Below are 8,917 nucleotides of genomic sequence, written 5' to 3'. Positions count from 1 at the left end.
AATAACCTTTTTATTCTTTGATGAAAACAACACATCACCTGATTTATAATTACTTCTATCATATATATCAATATTATCAATCATATCCTCATATACATCACTTGTCTTAATTTCTAATATAAAACTATCTGTATCCATGTATAACAATGACACATTATTCTTATACTTTGATTTTAAATTATTAAAGTAATCGTCATACATTAACGACTTTGACAAGTCAAGAATTGTTGTTCCTATATAAATAGGTTTATCCATTTCAATACTCTCTTTTTTTCAAATGAATAGCACAAAAGTTCTCTGAAAACATCTCCACTCGCTCAAAACTTGGTCAATTAGTTAACTTTGAAGCCTGTTTCCAAGACGTAGCAAGTTTTATGTTTTGTCGATTCCTAACATTTTCCATAATCTTTCCAAATACAGCATTATTCATTAATTTATAAAAGTCCTTCTCAAAATCTGTTTTTACTTCTGTTCTTTTTGTATTAAAATCAATATACTTCTTTAACCAATGACTGAGGAAAATTCATAGAATTTTGAAATTTAAACACTCTCAACCCAGCAGATAGATATTGTCTCAAGTTCCTTTGTGTTCCTCAAGTTCCTCAAGTCTCAAGTTTGTGTCAGGTCAGGTTCGATCTGTGACCTGCTACAGGTACCATGTAAACCTGTACTAACCTGTTCCATGGTCGGGTTGTCGGCGACTAAACAGTCTCCCCCACCAGGTTTTCTGGTGAGGAGGGTGTTTGGATATGGACACCCAGCAGGATTAAAAACAAAACCTGTCAAAGGGCGGAGGAGCTCCTTGTGAGCCAACGGCCATCCATATCTAGTGCCCAACTGTGTCTGCGGACGTCCTCCTGCAGTTGGGTCACTTCTTATTAGGAGGTTGGTGGCAGGATTTGCACTCCGGCCACCGTAAAACCCTTCATTCCGCAAAACGCAAAAAAATCTGAAAACCCACTCCGTGGGAGTACCTCCTGTGCAGCTTCCCTTCGCAGGGCAGCTCACCGGATGACGGGATTGGGGCAAAGCCTTCGGGACCCCCAATCTTTGATAGGAGGGAAACCACGGGGTAACATCCCTGGGTTAGATTGCGGGAGAGTGTGTCGGAGTGGTGCTGAGGTGTCGTCCACCAGACGGCGGTCTCCTTGGGTTAACCTGAGGTGGTCCCTTCGGTTGGGTGCCTGGAATGTCCTATCCCTAAGAGAGGATGATCACCTGTCTCTGTTATCATCTGAGCTCAAGCGTTTGGACATCGGGATTGCAGCTCTCTCTGAGGTTCGGAGACCGGATTGCGGCGAGATAATGGTGGGTGGTTACACCTACTATTGGTCTGGTTGCTCTGATGGTTACCATACCCAAGGAGTTGCTGTAGCTGTGTCCAATAAGCTGACCCCAATGATAATTGAGGTAACACCGGTCAACGAGCGTATTATGAGATTAAGGATTCGTCACTCCTTAGGTGTCATTTCCCTGGTCTCTGTTTATGCTCCGACTGAGGCGAGTGATCTCACCGTGAAGGATGCATTCTACGCCACACTCGAGTCTGTGGTTGATCAGTGCCCCAGACGAGATACACTTCTAGTCTTGGGGGATTTCAATGCATCGACTGGAACTGATAGGGACGGTTATGAGGTGTGTGTTGGTCCCCATGGGTCAGGAACTATGAACCAGAATGGCACTAAGTTCCTTGACTTTGCAAGAAGTCATGGACTTAGGGTGGCTGGTTCATGGTTTCAGCGCCCACAAGCTCATCGCTGGACTTGGTATTCCAACGCTGGCGGTGTGGCAAAGGAGATTGACCATGTCCTCATTGACGGTCGTTGGAGGATGATCCAGAACTGCAGGGTCTACCGGAGTGCTCAGTCCCTCAATACTGACCACAGGCTTGTTGTAGCAACTCTAAAGCTGCACCTTAAATCCTGGAGAATGGTACCATCCCAGCCGAGGCTGGATGTTGCCAAGCTCAGGGATGAGAGAGTAGCTGAGGAGTTTGCGAACAGGCTGAGTGGACACTTGGGGGGTCTGGGTGCTTTGGGGGATCCTGAAGAGTTGTGGAGTGCCTTCAAGACCACCGTCCTTGATGTTGCCGGTGAATGCCTTGGAGCTCACCGCAGGGCAAAGAAGAATTTTGTCTCTCAAGGGACACTGGATACCATTGACCAGAGTCGCAGGGCCAGGCTGAATGGCAGAGCTGAGCTGTTCAGGGAGCTGAGGCGTAAAACTGTACGTGCACTGAGGGTGGACAAGGAGGCCTATGTGCGAGGAATCTGTGAGGGGTAGAGCATCACCTGTGGACAGGTGATTCTCGTCCCGCTTACAGGGGAATTCGCGCATTACGTTCATCCAAGCCCATCCCTCGGAGCACTACAGTTCGAGCAGAGAGTGGTAGGCTCTTGACAGAGGAGTCTGAAGTGAAGGCCCGCTGGGCCGGTTACTTTGAGCGGTTGTACCAGGCTGATCCCCCAACTGTCGAGTTGGACGTCAAGGGTGTTACAATCCCTGTTGCTGACCCTCGAATCAACTGTGGTCCACCTACGCTTGTGGAAACACGGGCTGCGGTGAACCAGTTGAAACGGGGCAAAGCTCCAGGGATCTGTGGCATCCATGCCGAACTTCTCAAGGCTGGTGGAAATGCTGCACTCGTGTCGTTGCATGCAGTTTTGTGCTCTGCCTGGAACACAGGCATCATCCCAACTGACTGGAAGAGGGGCCTTGTTGTCCCTCTCTGGAAAGGGAAGGGTGATCGCCAAGACTGCAACAACTACCGAGGGGTGACGCTGCTCCCAGTGCCGGGCAAGGTCTTTGCTCGGATAATTCTCGATAGGGTTCGCCACCATCTGCTTGAGCACCAGCGTCCAGAGCAGTCAGGCTTTACACCAAAGAGGTAAACGATTGACCGTATCCTTGCACTTCGTGTCCTCACCGGACGCAGACGAGAGTTTCGGCAGGGGCTGCTTGCAGCCTATGTTGATCTCTGTAAAGCGTTCGATTCAGTGAATCGGGATGTCCTCTGGAGGATTCTTGGTCTTCGTGGGGTGCCACCAAAACTGATCCATCTGATGTCTGAACTCTACTCTGGTACTGAGAGTGCTGTGAAGTGTGGTGGTACCATCTCTGACTTATTTCCAGTTGTTACTGGAGTTCGTCAGGGATGTGTACTTGCCCCCACACTTTTCAGCACTTGTATGGACTGGATACTAGGGAGGATGTCGGAGAGATCAAGTTGCGGTGCGTCATTTGGGAATGTCAAGATCTCGGACCTTGACTTTGCAGATGATGCAGTCATCTTTGCGGAGACTTTAGACATCCTCTTGGGGGCCCTCGAGGTGCTGAATGAGGAGTCGGAGCCGTTGGGATTACGGGTTTCTTGGGTCAAAACTAAGATCCAGGCTTTCGGTGACATCTTGGATGCTGCTGTCCTGTCTGTGTCTGTTTGTGGTGAGGATGTTGAGGTCGTGGAGAGATTCACTTACCTTGGCAGTGATATTCATGTCTCTGCTGGCTGCGAGTCAGAGGTCAATAGACGTCTGGGTCGGGCCTGGGGAGTCATGGATTCACTGGATCATGGGGTGTGGCGCTGCCGGTACCTGTGCGGGAGGACGAAAGTCCGAGTCTTCAGGTCCTTGGTACTTCCAGTCTTGCTCTATGGGTGCGAGACTTGGACTCTGACCAAGGATCTGAGACGGAGACTTAATTCCTTTGGTACCAGGTCTCTTCGGAGAATCCTTGGCTATCGCTGGTCGGATTTTGTGTCCAACGAGCGGTTGCTGAGAGAGACTCGGATGAGATTTGTTACCTGCATAGTCCGTGAGCGTCAGTTGCGGCTGTATGGACATGTGGCTCGTTTTCCTGACTCTGATCCTGCTCACCAGATTCTCTCAGCGAGGGAGTCTCATGAGTGGAGGAGGCCAGTGGGTCGACCACGTGCCTCATGGTTGCAACAGGTTGACCATCATCTCAAGGAGATGGGGATGGGCCTGGCATCTGCCTGGGGGATGGCCAGACGGAGGCCCCTGGAGTACCGGCGGAAAGTGGACGCAGCGACGTGCTGTTCTGGCACATGCTCCCATACCTGACCTGACCTGACCTTTGATGCAAAACATAACTTTCTTTATCATTTAATGTCGTAAGTAGTTTTTCTGTAGATTTACCTTTTATATTAAATGACTGTTGGTAATCACTTAATCATTCTTTTCTTGGACTTTCTTTATCAAGGGCAGAAGATTGTTTGTTTGTTATGAAGTTCTTCTGGATATTTTAAATCAACCTCACAATAAAATCCAACTTCAGCTTCATCCAATTCTTTTTGAGAGGAGACAACAATGTCATGTAAAACTTTTTAATCATGTTTTTCTTTAACCCATTTAAGTTTCCCATAAGGTAAAGATTGAGACATAGCCCACCCATAAAAATTGTTAGCATCATAATACATCAGGTAACAGTTGTCCTCATTATTATTATAATCAGGAAGATATTTTTTATTTGCTTTAGCATATCTCTTGAAACATACTTGAGATATTCCTACTATTTTAGCCTTCTCCATCATTAAAAGCATATCTATATCAATGATTAATTACAAATTCTGTTTTGTCATTTTTAACATAGCACTCACTCCAAGCCAAACCCGGGGCTGTGTAATAGTGAGCAGGGTCTAATCCATACGAATTTTTATTATGACAGCGTGTTCTAAAAGTTTCAAACACATCAGCCAATAACAATACATCAGTTTTAAGATACAAATCATGATATTCTCCAAGATTCTTTATATTAAACTTCTCCCAAACCTTTTTAGCTTGTGTATAATCTCTATCGGAAATATGAGTTTTATTCAACTTGCCATAGAAACTTCCCCTTGAAGGAAATTGTGTTTCTTTAAACTTCTCAAATGAATCCATGTAGTCATACGGATATATTCCCTTTTGTGATAAGAAGTCAATCTCTTCTTGATTTGAGAAATGTGATTTAAGATTCTGTAAGTTTTTAATATTTGATGTTATGTTAGATAATGGACTTGCTATAAAATTGTATGTGTCAAGAAATCTGATATGGGTTATGGGGGATGTATGAATTGTTTTTGTGAATGAGATGTATTTTTGATCTGTGTTAGGAATGGCAGAAATATCTCCAGATGTCTTTGAAAGTTAATTTATAAATAGATGTATGTCATAGTGAGCGTTGTTGTGAAGAAAGACAGGAATAAAGTTTGGGGGCTTGTAATAAAGATTACAACAGGAATGAGCTGGACCTCTATATTTTCCAGTAAGATGACAATGATCCTGACCTTTGACCCCTCCCTCAATTTTCTCCTCAGAAATATGACAGATACTGTTCTTTATAAATTCCTTTTTCTCTCGCTTTGTTAACGACATTGGTTTATCGGTTTTAACCATTATTTCTCTTAGTCTTATGCAGTCTTTTTCCAATCGTCTTACAAACTCATCTGAGGCATCTTCTCCTGTATGAAGTTCTAACTTGTTGTATTCATCACCAACAGATGATTTGATATGATAACAGAAACCACATGCAGCAGGTTTTTGATATTTACTTGTGTATGATTTATTTGGATTTGGAGAAACAGCATCTATCTTTTCAAGGATACTTTCAAAATCAGCATATATCACAAACGGATGTTTTATAGATTTGTTAAAATCTTTGAATGATATGTTTGAACCTGCTTTTGGTAAATTGATTACGGTTGATTTTGAATGTTGATTTAATCGTTCTTTTGTGTGAAAGGAGTTGGGACATCTCTTCCAAGGATACATTTTACATTTTCTCTTGTATAGTTGTGATTTGGTTAATGTTGAAAATTTTTTGATGAAAGCATAATGTGATTTCCCTTTGAAGTAAAGTAGAGAAGGTCAATGTGTGTTTCCTCATTTTTATAATTGTTTGAAATTTTTAATATCTGAACTTTGTTTGTATCCGTTAATCCATATACATTAACAGATAGATTATTCATTTTCTCAAATTTAGGAATATCTCTCAATGACATTGGAAACTTTAAATCTTTAACATTTAATATATTCTCGTATTTCTTATAATGTTCAACCCTTTCAGGTTTCCATTGTGGAGGATGTAAGTGAGCAAGAACAGACCATAGAAAACATTTATGATCTTTGTTTTGAATATTAACAACCACTTTCTTAAGTTTTATCTCTTTTGGCAAATCAATAAAAGAAGAACCTTGAAGAGGATCTGATTTTAATATGTGTATATCTAAAAAGATTATTTTTGTAATAGCAAATCCACGACCTACTACAGTGTTATCAACATCTTCTTCTTGTCTCTGGAGTTCATCGAAACATCACATCTTACAAAATCTTGAAATGATGAGATAAAGTGAGGGTTTGTCCTCGTATCGGGGGTAGTTTCATTGCCTTCTCTTACCATATTCAATTTTACTCCCAGATAAAACTTAAAAGTTTTCATTTCACTTAATGTAATTTTAGCTCGTCTGTTCGAAGAACAGAGAGCGACAGCGATACCCCCGACGTGAGCATCAGCATGAAAATATTAAAAGTTTTTGGTGCAAGTTATTTCCTTTCTAATGTTTTTATCCACCACACTATTTTTTACTGATTACAATACACAAATACATATATAGCTTTAAAATTATTTGGATCAGACTTCACTGCAATGCTTTATAAAAAAATATTATTCGACGTCTTTTAAAAACGATAAATGTATAAACAGGTGAGCATTGGGTGGCTTTGACACCAACTCTGGTTAATTATAGTTTCAATACTTTGTTTCACCATATCAACAGCTTCCATGATTGAAGATGGTCCAGGGTCTTGAAAGCAAAACAATCTTATTTTTATATGCCCTTTAAATGCCCCACCAGTGTTTTCAATGGAGAATTTAGTGGCACCTTCCCTTTCTTCATTGTTCTTGTGTTTGTGTGATTGAAGGTGTTTATTATAATTTTTTAAAAAGAATATCATTATCACATCTATCACAATGTTTTGTTTCTTGGTCAAGTGGAGATATTTGTCTGAAAAGATTGAATGTGTGTTTGTTGGTTTGAAGGTATTTTTTTTGATAACATTTATATTCATGATTAAAAACATCGCAGTACGTTGTATTCACCATATTTATATAACAAAACTTTGCTTAAAATAAAATTTTCTTGATGAAAATTCCGTTTAATTTATAGGTGAATCTGTCCTTAAAACCATTTTATCCTCCAACCTTTTTCACTTAATAAATACAATATATCAAGACACAAAAGACAAGTTTCAATCAACCTCTTCATTTGTAAAAGATACTGAGAAATATATCAAGGATGTAAAATTGAATAAAGATAAATATAACAACTATCAGATAAAAACAATTATGGTGAATAATATGAGTTCTTCAATGTCCTTCAGTGGAAGGGCTTGTAGTGCATCTGGAAGAACATCAATTAAAGTAGCTCAAACAAAAGTTTCTCCTCTCCTTCTGGCAATATATTCAAAACTAGAAAAAGCAATGAAACAAGAAAAAGTATCAAAAAAGAAAAACCTCATGGATGAAGTTTATAAAGAAAAGATAAGACCATCTGCAATATACCAGGAGAAATTTGTATTTTTTTTCAACAACCCGAAAAATGTAAATCCTGATGAAATAAAGGATGTTAATATATCAGGTGAAATGACATTTCTTTCAATCGTAGTTGAGGACCATTTTAAAATTACCTTTAATATAAAAAAGGTCGTAGTTGAATCTGTTAATGAAAAAAAAGTACATATATAGATATAGATGGTTATGTTTTTTTTCGACAAATTAAATACGAGTCATTATTCAACTGAAGATTTTGAAGATTATGAGAGTGATGATAGTATCTGTTGGAACAGAAGACAGTTATGATACTGAGAGTTTGTGTTCAAACGATAGTTATGAAAGTAGTTTTATAGATGATTGTGAAAGCACCAATGAAAGTACCGAAGAGTTAGTTTAACTAATCTGTTCTGAACTAATCTGAAGAGATATTAGAAACTAATCCAGAAGGAATGAGACAAATTAGTAAACATCTGAGTGGTAATGGGGTTACGATTTTATCATTTGGTTTTGATGTTGATGAATAAACTCAATGCAAACGTATGAAAAGCACAGATACAAGTATTAGTGAAGAAGACATTACAACTCGTATTAATGTTAATAAAGATTTTGATGAAATATTTAAAGAAAAGGATTTATTTGAACACATCTACTTTAATGATGAAGAAAAGGAAACTTTCCCTGTTGACCTTTATAATTCAGTGAATGATATTTTCCAATAAATAAATGGATGCGAAAGAAAGAGCAAGAAGATTTAAGGAGCATCAAGAGTTTGTTTCAAAAGTTGTAAAACAAAAGGAAGACATAAAGAAGAAACGGAGGCAGAAACTGACGGGTGAAGAAGCATTTGAAAGAAAACGAGAAATTTTTAAATCCACTTTTAAAAACTTCCCAAGAAAAAATTATAGATGCTTCCACAGTTCCCACAATAGAATATACTCCGAAAAAAACTTCAAATGTTAAAAGATTTCAGTCAAATGACGGAGGAAGAATTAGAGCATATCGGAGAATTAGAATATGATGAAGGATTATTTCAATAACTGGAAAAGATTAATCAACCCCCTGATTACATTGTGAAGGCTCTTCAAAACAATGAATATTCAGTGGATTCAAAAACCAAAGCAGGACTCATTCCAACAGAACAACCAGCAATATTTCATCTTGTTTAAGAAAAGGGATTGATATTTAATGATGAATTAAGGTTCTTGAGTTCTGCCCAACCCCCTGTTAAACTAACTCTGAGATTAATGTTTCTTCTCACAAAAGATGGAAAACAAGGTTCAACTGTGAGGGATGAATCAAAGTATTTTGATAAACCATTGGATATGAAAAATAAGGATGATAGAGTACATATTGATCTGCTGGACTCTCT

The sequence above is a fragment of the Eptatretus burgeri genome, chromosome 16 (genome assembly GCF_056783735.1).
Source record: "Eptatretus burgeri isolate ZD-2024b chromosome 16, Ebu_testis_v1, whole genome shotgun sequence".
NCBI lineage: Eukaryota > Metazoa > Chordata > Myxini > Myxiniformes > Myxinidae > Eptatretus > Eptatretus burgeri.
This window is presented reverse-complemented; position numbering follows the sequence as displayed.